Source organism: Triticum aestivum, chromosome 2A (genome assembly GCF_018294505.1).
Source record: "Triticum aestivum cultivar Chinese Spring chromosome 2A, IWGSC CS RefSeq v2.1, whole genome shotgun sequence".
NCBI lineage: Eukaryota > Viridiplantae > Streptophyta > Magnoliopsida > Poales > Poaceae > Triticum > Triticum aestivum.
The window spans coordinates 83,210,365-83,222,487 of record NC_057797.1 but is presented as its reverse complement, the minus strand read 5'-3'; positions in this window follow the sequence as shown (position 1 = coordinate 83,222,487).

The following is a 12,123-nucleotide window of genomic DNA, read 5'->3' as shown; positions in this document are numbered from 1 at the left end:
TTTTATAAAAATGTGATCCTCCACCATAATTACCTAAGCATTATTTGCCACCCCTAGAACATTTAAATTTTAATGTTTGAAAACTTTACCGTTTGACCTGATTTTGAATTTTGAATTCGAATGGGATTGAATCATCGTGAGATTTACGACTGTAAGAGTGGTGACATGGCATCATTAGCAGAGGTTAGTGTAGCTTGATTATCCGGGCGTCACAATTCTCCTCCACTACAAGAAATCTCGTCCCGAGATTTAAGAGGTGTGTAAGGGGGAAGAATAGGTTACGAAATCCTAGTGATTCTTCTTGATCGTTGTTGCTCTTCTCGAAGAGGTCGATCCATAACATTGATGTCTTCATCCCTATGCTTCAGTCATCATGATGAAGTCGGCTTCCTTTCTTCGAGATCTCCATCGTTCTTACGAAAGAATAAAGGGTGGTTATTCCGAGAGAGCGGACCTCTACAAGGTTGACTACCTGGTCGATAACATCGGGGAAGGTGGTAGAAAGTAACTCTCGAATTGAAACTGAAGAAAATATCGAGAGCAAGGTACGAAGGTGCAATAAGAAGTTTCAAGTGGATATGCAATCATTTGTTGCCTGATACGAAATGTGAAGGGGTTCAGAGCAATGGGAATAAGTATTGCGCCTGATACCAGAATAGATCACTAGGCAGGTGGCCCGTGAATTACATACGAAGTCAAGCGTGGGGAATAAGTTTGAGAACAGGGTGTACAGGAGAGTCAGGTTTCGATCCTATGGAACTGTGGGTTATGGGCCCACCATGTGGTTAAAAGTAGGAAGGGCGGAGACGTCTTGCGTGATCATGCAAGCAAGGCATGTCAGGGGGTAGCCTGTCGATTAAGTCGGCAACAACGTCGATACCAAGGGCGAGGGACGAAGAGAACCATTTTCCTGCTCGTTGAACGAGGCAGACCAATAGGCAAGGTTCCCGTCCATCGGTGGCTACCGGAATGTCATCCACAGTAGAAACAGGGTCTTACTGACACGGTTGTACACCAAGGTGTGCTACATAAGCAGAAGATTACTACTGCTTATATAATATAGATCACAAGAAGGGTTAAGAAAACCAATGGAAAGGGAAAAGTGTCCATCAGATTTAATCAGAACATTGGAAAGAAAATGTGTTTAAACACATATTTCAGGGGTATATCCTTCCCAAGAACAATCAGAGCATGATATCCATGAAAGGATATAATGTAGAAAATTCTTTAGGCAGGGGAGAGAAATTGCATGACATTACCCATACAGCGGTGTTTGGATAATTGAGCAAGAAAACATTTAGCATTGGGCTTCAAATGTTTTTGTTGAAAATTGGAGTACCACAGACATGCTTAGAGATAGCATTGGCATGGTCTTCAAGCAAAGATCAGACTCTGGATACACGAAGGGATTCATCATTAAGCCAAGGAGAGGATGAGGGGGTGGCTGATGGACTCAGTGATAATTCAACGAGGTATCCAAAAATGTGGATTTCCACAGTTATGTGAACAAGGAGATAACATTTGTCGGATCAAATGATATAATGATGTAAGCTCGAGAAAAACATACACAATTAAAAATTGGTTGAAAAGTGCACCCGAAATATGGGCTTATAGTAGCATGATCAGCGTTAGAATGGTGGTTCAGCAACTGATAGGCTAAGAACGAATTATCGATCATTAACTCCAAAGCAATTGGGTTGCTAGAAGTGCAGAATCCAAACAACACCGTTCACTTGTGGGTACCCCGGTTGGAATCAACACGAGGACCCAAGAAAGAATGGTGATGGTGGGAAGTATCACCATACCAAGAATTCTTAAGAGGTGGTGAAATTCCCACGACCTCCTTGACATAAAAGATGGCAATATTCCAAGGTTAAGAAGAACAATTGCTGGATAGCAAGGAACTAAAGGTATAACACCAAGCATGAACAAGCTTGTGTTGGTGGGAAGGCAATAAAGTGGTCGATGATAATACAATTCATCGAGGGCAAGGATGGTATTTCTCATCATGAATTCAATTGATATCCTGGATGAGCTCAGAATGTTGATGATCACGACACCTTTGTCGCGAGAGTTCATGAAGATGTAATCGATCGGCGACGACATCAAGTCAAAGTAATGATGAAGTGAAAGGTTATTGGAACCAAGGGTACGACACAACTCGAAACCAAGCTTGTTGTTCAAGGCGAAATGGTATGACGATGAGGATCGACGTAAGGTTAGTTCATCGTCGAAAATTGTGCTCCGAGAAGAAGGACCGGGTAGCACAGTTAAAATCATCACGACAATGATATAGCCAAACAGGCTAGGAATGGCGTGATCGGGTACAAACTCGTACTTATAGAAGCTTACTGAAGAGTTGTTGAACCGTAGTGCGGACTCGGTTCCGTTATCGGTGTCTTTGAGTGTTTATTAACTCAGAGCCTGTGAAAAATTGGAATTAGTGGGAAGGTAGCACTTGATGAAGAACTCATAAGGAGTTATGCAGTTCCATGATAATCTCGAGATACCAGGGGGGTAATACTCGACACAAGATCAAAGTAAAGGTTGGACTGGTGTATTGATCCATAGGAGACAATTGTTTTAACTTGTCCGAGAAATGAGATCAAAGAAGAACAATCATGGTCGGAACCACGGTTGCAAGGGATCAATTCACAGATACCATATGTTAGTTATCAAGGAAATAGTTATTGTTACAAGAAGCTTCCATGATAGGATATACATCGTGTCCATGGGCATGAACACAAAGTTCAAGGTCGACTCCCACTTCTCCAATGCATACCCTTTCATTCACTTCTCACTTTCGATGAAGTTATAGCATTGAAATTTTATCTGGCAAAATACCAGAAGAGTACGACTCGTGAAAACTTTCGAGTTCACACATATTAAGGAAGGCATAGGTTCAACCCATCGGGGCATCTTAGAATCCTATACCAGAATCTTTTAGAAGTAATTAACTCAAGCTCGAAGGCAGAGCATGGTTGAGAAAGCAGACGATACAATTTACCAAAGGCATTATGTATCCGAGAAAAGGCTCACAAGTTTATTGAATATGAAGGGCGTTGTCAGATAAAATCCAACAAAGGATCTGGTGGTCCACAAGGGATCTGACGTGAGCATCGGTACTCAACTAGAGGAAGCAGATTATAGAAACAACTGACTAACTCAATTGTCAAATGCAAAGGAATTATGATTTCCAAATCAAGGGTTCAGAAGCAATGCTCTGATTTGGGGTGGATAAGTTGAATAGCCGTAGGGTACAATCAAAGACAATTGGATTGGTCAAGAACCAATTCCAGTAAAAAGAATGGCAGCTCAGCCGGAAAAGTAATTTATAAGGATCAATGATGATTGCGTGTATTCGCAAACATATTGAGTCAACAGACTCAAAATGGTAATGACAAGGAATGTCAATATGACTACGAGACTTATGGGATTATCCATAATGCAAGCAAGCAAGAATTTCAAGAGCCAAAGGCCCCAAAGGATTTTCGGAAGATCGAATATTATTTCGAAGACTTTTGTGAAACACCTGAACAACTGGGGATGAGCGGATACTCGACAAGTGCGAGGATTTATTCGAAGGGGTATTCATGTGGCAAAGAACTGCTAGGCAGTAGGCACAAAGTATTCTCGGAACAATAGAGAAAACTTCGGGGTATCTTGTAATAACAAGATCAATGGGGGATGATCGTAAGAATGTCAAGTGTAAGTAGTTATCCATACGGATTTATCGGTGGTCAGGAATAGCCAAAGTGATGGGCACAAGTCTCGAGAGAACATCAGAGAGTATTTTCGGAATCTTCTCATGTAGCAGGCGATCCTCTGCAATAAGGCGATCTTCGGGTGGATGCGATCACGAGATCCTAATCTTAGAGTTAGCAAATTCATTTAACTTCGGCCAAGGAGTGTGGAAGGAGGATTCCTACAGGCAGTCGGCTCTGATACCAACTTGTGACGTCCCCGATTCAATCGTACACTAATCATGCACGCAAATGTGTACGATCAAGATCAGGGACTCACGGGAAGATATCACAACACAACTCTAAAACATAAATAAGTCATACAAGCATCATAATACAAGCCAGGGGCCTCGAGGGCTCGAATACAAGTGCTCGATCATAGACGAGTCAGTGGAAGCAACAATATCTGAGTACAGACATAAGTTAAACAAGTTTGCCTTAAGAAGGCTAGCACAAACTGGGATACAGATCGAAAGAAGCGTAGGCCTCCTGCCTGGGATCCTCCTAACTACTCTTGGTCGTCGTCAGCGGGCTGCACGTAGTAGTAGGCACCTCCAGAGTAGTAGTCGTCATCGAAGGTGGCGTCTGGATCCTGGGCTCCAACGTCTGGTTGCGACAACCAGGAAGAAAGGAAAGGGGAAAAAGGGGGGAGAAAGCAACCGTGAGTACTCATCCAAAGTACTCGCAAGCAAGGAGCTACACTACATATGCATGGGTATATGTGTAAAGGGCCATATCAGTGGACTGAACTGCAGAATGCCAGAATAAGAGGGGGATAGCTAATCCTGTCGAAGACTACGCTTCTGGCAGCCTCCGTCTTGCAGCATATAGAAGAGAGTAGATTGAAGTCCTCCAAGTAGCATCTCCAAGTAGCATCTCCAGTAGCATCGCATAGCATAATCCTACCCGGCGATCCTCTCCTCGTCGCCCTGTGGAAAAGCGATCACCGGGTTGTCTGTGGAACTTGGAAGGGTGTGTTTTATTAAGTATCCGGTTCTAGTTGTCATAAGGTCAAGGTACAACTCCAAGTCGTCCTGTTACCGAAGATCACGGCTATTCGAATAGATTAACTTCCCTGCAGGGGTGCACCAACTTACCCAACACGCTTGATCCCATTTGGCCGGACACACTTTCCTGGGTCATGCCCGGCCTTGGAAGATCAACACGTCGCAGCCCCACCTAGGCAAAACAGAGAGGCCAGCATGCCGGTCTAAACCTAAGCGCACAGGGGTCTGGGCCCATCGCCCATAGCACACCTGCACGTTGCGAGGGCGGCCAGAAGTAGACCTAACCTAGCAGGCGTTCCAGTCCAATCCGGGGCGCGCCGCTCCGTCGCTGACGTCTGAAGTGCTTCGGCTGATACCACGACGTCGGGATACCCATAACTACTCCCACGTAGATGGTTAGTGCGTATAGGCTCGTAGCCAACTCAGATCAAATACCAAGATCTCGTTAAGCGTTTTAAATATCCACGAACGCCGAACAGGGCCAGGCCCACCTCTCTCCTAGGCGGTCTCAACCTGCCCTGTCGCTCCGCCACAAAGATCCACTCGCGGGTGCTCCACCAGCCGACTCGACTTTAGTCTCCACATGTATCATGTATAAAGTATATAGTATATACCCGTGATCACCTCCCGAGTGATCACGGCCCGATAGTATAGCACGGTAGACGGACAAGAATGTAGGGCCACAGATGAATATACTAGCATCCTATACTAAGCATATAGGATTACAGGTAAAGGTAACAACAGTAGTAACAAGGCCAGGCTATGCATCAGAATAGGTATAACAGAAAGCAGTAACATGCTACACTACTCTAATGCAAGAAGTATAGAGTAGAATAGGCGATATCTGGTGATCAAGGGGGGGGCTTGCCTGGTTGCTCTGGCAAGAAGGAGGGGTCGTCAACTCCGTAGTCGAACTGGGCAGCAGCAGCATCGGTCTCGGTGTCTAGCGGAAGAAGAGGGGGAAGAAACAATGAATACAATGCAAACAGATGCATGACGATGCATGACATGACAAGTATCGATGCTAGGTGTGCCCAATCGCGGTAGTAGGTGATACCGACGAAGGGGAAAACATCCGGGAAAATATCCCCGGTGTTTCGCGTTTTCGGACAGATGAATCAGAGGGAAAAAGTTGCGTGTTTGGTATATTAGAGATGTGTGGTGGACGAACGGGTTGCATATCCGAATTCGTCTCGTCGTTCTGAGCAACTTCCATGTACAAAGTTTTTTCATCCGAGCTACAGTTTAATTTATATTAATTTTTAAAGATTTAATTTATTTTTAGAATTAACAGAATTAATTTAATTAGAAATTGCAATTATGACGTCAGCATGATGTCAGGGTGATGTCAGCAGTCAACTAGTCAGTTGACTTAGTCAAACTGACATGTGGGTCCTACTGTCATTGTCTAAGACTAACTAAGGAGGTTAATTAGTTTAGTTAATTGATTAGATTAATTAAACTCAATTAATTAAGTTAATTAATCTGGTTAATTAATTAATATTTATTATTATTGTTATTAATTTTATTATTTATTTTTATTTATTTATTTATTTTTGTCCTAGGGCTGGGGCCCCTTTATCAGTGGGCCAAAGGCCTTATCGGTTCGGTCTAACGGGCGTCGTGTGCAGGGGGGTGCAGGCGCAACCCGTAGCCCGATTGGGCGCCTGCACAGGCCAGTGGAGGCGCCAGGCGCGGGTGGCCATGGCCACGGCGAGGCCACGGGCGGAGCGGTGCCGTGGTGAAGCGGCGGCCACCGGAGGAGGGCGCCGGGGCCGTGGAGAGGTGCGGCCGGACCGAACGGCGACCGGCCTTGGTCAGTCACCACGGGCAGGGAAGAGGGGAGGCGGGCGTTAGCCGCGGTGACCGGGGGGGGGGGGGGGACGATGACTGGGGCGGTACAGGGGGCCGCGGCGAGGGCGCGCGCGAGTGCGCGCGGCCAAGCAGGGGAGTGAGGGCGGCGGTTGCGGTGAGCGCACGGAGAGCGCGGGGTTGCGGGCGTTCGGGAAATCCTGGCTCCGCCACTGGGCGTCGATGGCGAAAAACCTGTCAAGGTTGTCACATCTATTTGCTTTGAAGATGGACCAGTGAAAGATGGCGGCGACGACACATGTGAATGCGTCGGACCGTTTTGAGCCCCGGATCCGGCAGATGGCTCGGTCGGGGCCTTCGATTTTAGATGTTAGGTTTAGGTGAGAGGTCTGGGTATGAGGCCCAGCTTGCATCCCTTCATCATTTGGATAGAAGTAGCGACAGATATTGTCAAGATGGTGGATTCAGGCATATTGTTGTTCTACTTTGTAAGATCCTCGAGAATAATCAATAAAATAACCGCATGCATCTCCCAGATGCAGAGGCCGGGGTTCATCCTTCTTTTCTAAGAAAATACTTCGTCAGCCCGGTGAAGAGTTGACAAGTGGCGGCATGCTGATCTTGTCGACTACGGCTCGCTGGCTACACATAACTGTTACGTCGATCAGGTGGATGAGTACGTTAACGTCCACGAACAAAATCTGAGAGACCTTTTGGCCGGGACTAGTGCGCAACTTGAACAACTATTTGCGCGGTGCGCCGGAGCACCAGGCAGGGTTCATGTGGGTTGTGCAGCATTCCAACATGTGATTGACATTGGCATCACATAACCTAACCCCAGTGGCCAGAGCGTCTCCAATACACTCAAGTCCAACGAACGCTTATCCTTTGCCCGAAGGAACGCCATCAGATCATGTATCATGCTCCCAGTTTTCACCACGTATACTCTCTTCATTCCACAATGTAGTGCTTCCTTTATCCACATGCTTCAACTTTCACCGTAAATTTAACTGCCAAGACCAATTGCGGTGGGAGCAAAAATTATATTAGTGAACTCGTATTCGAATGAAGTTTTCAATTATATAATTTTTTCTCCCGCCGCAGTTGGTCTCGTTGGTTAAACTTATGGTCAAAGTTGGACCTCGAAAAGCGCGGGCGCACTATATTTTGGAATGGAGGGAGTATTATTTACTTTCTTGCTTCTCCTTTCCAAGGGTGATGAAATCTCCCCACTTGGGGATCGGTTAACACTAACTTCTTCCCACCACCATCACCATCACCTAATTAACTATAGCCTAGTTTTATCACGCGCGCGTGATATAAACGAAGGGGAGGAGGAGGTGGTAGTGGGCGTGTTACAATTGTGTAGGGGTGGAAAGTGGTAGCGGATAATCCGAAATATCCGATATTCGTATTCGAGAAAATGCCTATTTGTATTCGAAACATCCGCATCCGAACCAAAATGAAAATGAAAATTATCCGTATCCGAATTTATTAAACAAATAAAAAATAAAATATGGTAGGAGATTTTGACACAAATATAGATATGGAAGTGGATATATCCGTATCCGAATAAGATTATGTGAGGTAATTTTTAAAATTCTAGGCCCAATATTCCAATTATCCAACATAAAAGCCAAATAAGTGGTCAAATTTTACTCTTTATATGATTAAACTGATAAATTATTATGCATTACAAATGTATTTATACATAAACCTATTTATCATTGACTTATTGTATGTCACAAGTTGATTATTTTAGCCATTGTGAAGCTATGTGCATTTCTCAATGCAATCTCTCAGAAGGTAATCGATCCAGAAATCATACCAAGGTTAGAGAATGATTTGGTGCAATGTCTTATCAGTTTCGAGTTGGTGTTCCCACCATCCTTCTTCAACATCATGACGCACGTCCAAGTTCACCTATGCGAAGAGATTAACATTTTGGGTCCTGTATTTCTACACAATATGTTCCCCTTTGAGAGGTTCATGAGAGTCTTAAAGAAATATGTTCATAACCGTGCTAGGCCAGAAGGAAGCATCTCCAAGGACCGTCAAAATGAGGAGGTCATTGAGTTTTGTATTGACTTTATTTCTGACCTTAAGCCGATTGGTGTTCCTGAATCGCGGCATAAGGGCAGAATGGATGGAAAAGGCATGCTAGGGGGGGGGAACAAATAATATGTATGGACGGACATTCTCTCACTGAAGCACACTACACAGTTCTACAGAATTCTGCCTTGGTGGCTCCGTATATGGATGAAGACAAGAATTTGCTACGCTCCAAACACCCGGAGCGGTCTGATGACTGGATTACACGTGAACAAACCAGGAGTTTCGCCAGCTGGTTGCAGACATGTACCATGCATGACACCTCTATTGAAGATGACCTGTACTTGCTGTCTCAGTTACCATCTTCGAATATAATGACTTTCAAAGGGTACGAGATAAATGGTAATACATTTTACACGATCACCCAAGATAAGAAGAGCACCAACCAAAACAGTGGTGTCCGCTTTGATGCAGAAACCAAGACGGGAAAGGAAACATATTATGGTTATATACAGGACATATGGAAAATTGACTATGGACTGTGGTTTGAAGGTCCCTTTGTTTCGGTGCAAATGGGTCAATATGACACGAGGCGGGGTAACGGAAGACCCGCAGTACGGAATGACAACAGTGGATCTCAACAATCTTGCGTATGCAAACGAACCATTCGTCCTAGCCAATGATGTGGCACATGTTTTCTATGTGAAGGACATGTCTACCAAGCCAATAAAAAGAAAAGATAAGAAAGCGAATGCATCGTACGATGAGCCAAAGGGGCACATAGTTCTTTCTGAGAAGAGAAACATCGTGGGAGTGGATGACAAGACAGACAAGTCAGAAGATTATGAAAAGTTTGATGAAATTGCTCCATTCATAGTGAATATTGTGTTGGAAATATGCCCTAGAGGCAATAATAAAAGTATTATTATTATATTTCTTTGTTCATGATAATTGTCTTTATTCATGCTATAACTGTATTATCCGGAAATCGTAATACACGTGTGAATAATAGACACCAACATGTCCCTAGTAAGCCTCTAGTTGACTAGCTCGTTGATCAACAGATAGTCATGGTTTCCTGACTATGGACATTGGATGTCATTGATAACGGGATCACATCATCAGGAGAATGATGTGATGGACAAGACCCAATCCTAAACATAGCACAAGATCGTATAGTTCGTTTGCTAGAGTTTTCCAATGTCAAGTATCTTTTCCTTTGACCATGAGATCGTGTAACTCCCGGATACCGTAGGAGTGCTTTGGGTGTACCAAACGTCACAACGTAACCGGGTGACTATAAAGGTGCACTACAGGTATCTCTGAAAGTGTCTGTTGGGTTGACACGGATCAAGACTGGGATTTGTCACTCCGTGAGACGGAGAGGTATCACTGGGCCCACTCGGTAATGCATCATCATAATGAGCTCAAAGTGACCAAGTGTCTGGTCACTGGATCATGCATTACGGTACGAGTAAAGTGACTTGCCGGCAACGAGATTGAACGAGGTATTAGGATACCGACGATCGAATCTCGGGCAAGTAACATACCGATTGACAAAGGGAATTGTATACGGGGTTGCTTGAATCCTCGACATCGTAGTTCATCCGATGAGATCATCGTGGAGTATGTGGGAGCCAACATGGGTATCCAGATCCCGCTGTTGGTTATTGACCGGAGAGTCGTCTTGGTCATGTCTGCATGTCTCCCGAACCCGTAGGGTCTACACACTTAAGGTTCGGCGATGCTAGGGTTGTAGGGATATGTATATGCAGTAACCCGAATGTTGTTCGGAGTCCCGGATGAGATCCCGGACGTCACGAGGAGTTCCGGAATGGTCTGGAGGTAAAGATTTATATATGGGAAGTTCTATTTCGGCCATCGGGACAAGTTTCGGGGTCATCGGTATTGTACCGGGACCACCGGAAGGGTCCCGGTGGTCCACCGGGTGGGGCCACCTGTCCCGGGGGGCCACATGGGCTGTAGGGGGTGCGTCTTGGCCTACATGGACCAAGGGCACCAGCCCCAAGAGGCCCATGCGCCTAGGGTTTCAAGGAGGAAGAGTCCTAGGAGGGGAAGGCACCTCCTAGGTGCCTTGGGGAGGAGGGATTCCTCCCCCTTGGCCGCACCACCCTAGGAGATTAGATCTCCTAGGGCCGCCCCCCCCCCTTGGCCCTCCTATATATAGTGGGGGATATGGGGGACTTCTTACCTTGGCCTTTGGTTGCCTCCCTCTCCCTCTCCAACACCTCCTCCTCCTCCATAGTGCTTGGCGAAGCCCTGCCGGAGTACTGCAGCTCCATCAACACCACGCCGTCGTGCTGCTGCTGGGGCCATCTCCCTCAACCTCTCCTTCCCCCTTGCTGGATCAAGAAGGAGGAGACGTGGCTGTTCCGTACGTGTGTTGAACGCGGAGGTGCCGTCCGTTCGGTGCTAGGATCTCCGGTCATTTGGATCACGTCGTGTACGACTACCTCATCCCCGTTCTTTGAACGCTTCCGCTCGCGATCTACAAGGTACGTAGATGCATCTAATTACTCGTTGCTTGATGAACTTATAGATGGATCTTGGTGAAACCGTAGGAAAATTTTTGTTTTCTGCAACGTTCCCCAACATATTGACCCGAGCATCCCGTTAAATGATGAAGATTTTCCATGGTTACGGCGCAAAGGGACACACACGAAGAAAAAGTTTCACACCCAAAGATCTGGGATGTGATCGGCTTCACTATCATCACTTTCTTCTGTGTTTCACACCCAGAAGGGAATCTCTGTAATAGTTAGGGTAGTTAATTATGTGTTTTGGCATTTGAAACGCGAAGAAATTTTATGTGCAAACAAATTCTTTCATGCCTTTACTGATTTTTAAAGTTAAGTTATTCACAAACTAGTGATTCACACTAATTTCAAATAATTCAAAATTTAAACTATTCACATTTGAAAACTACGGGCACTAACAGAAAGTTTGTAATTTTTTGTACCTAAAGCAAAAATATTCACAAAGAAACTCTAAATACACAAAAAAAACAACTCAAAAAAAAATTAAAGCAAAAAAAAATAAAAAAAGCCCGCCTACTAGGCCAGAACGGCCTGCATACGACTAGAAACCCAACCTGTTGTTGGGCCAGGATGCAGGCCCGCAAAGGCCCAATAGGCCAACATGGCCGCACAGAACATGTAGGCCCAATAGGCCTGCTTTGGAGAGGAGCTCGAAAGAGCTACGCACGGGGGTTTATAAACCAGTACGGTCGCCCCTCGGCTAGCGAGGTGGGACTAAACTTACGCACCGCACCTGCGCCAGCGCACCCCCTTTAGTACCGGTTCGTGGACCAACCGGTACTAAAGGGGGGCCTTTAGTACCGGTTGGAGCCACCAACCCGTACTAAAGGGGGTGCGGTTCCCGCCGCTTGGCCTGGCCAAAACAGGCCTTTAGTACCGGTTGGTGGCTCCAACTGGTACTAAAGGTGCTATACAACACTTACGAAAATTTTATTCTCCCTCTATTTCTTC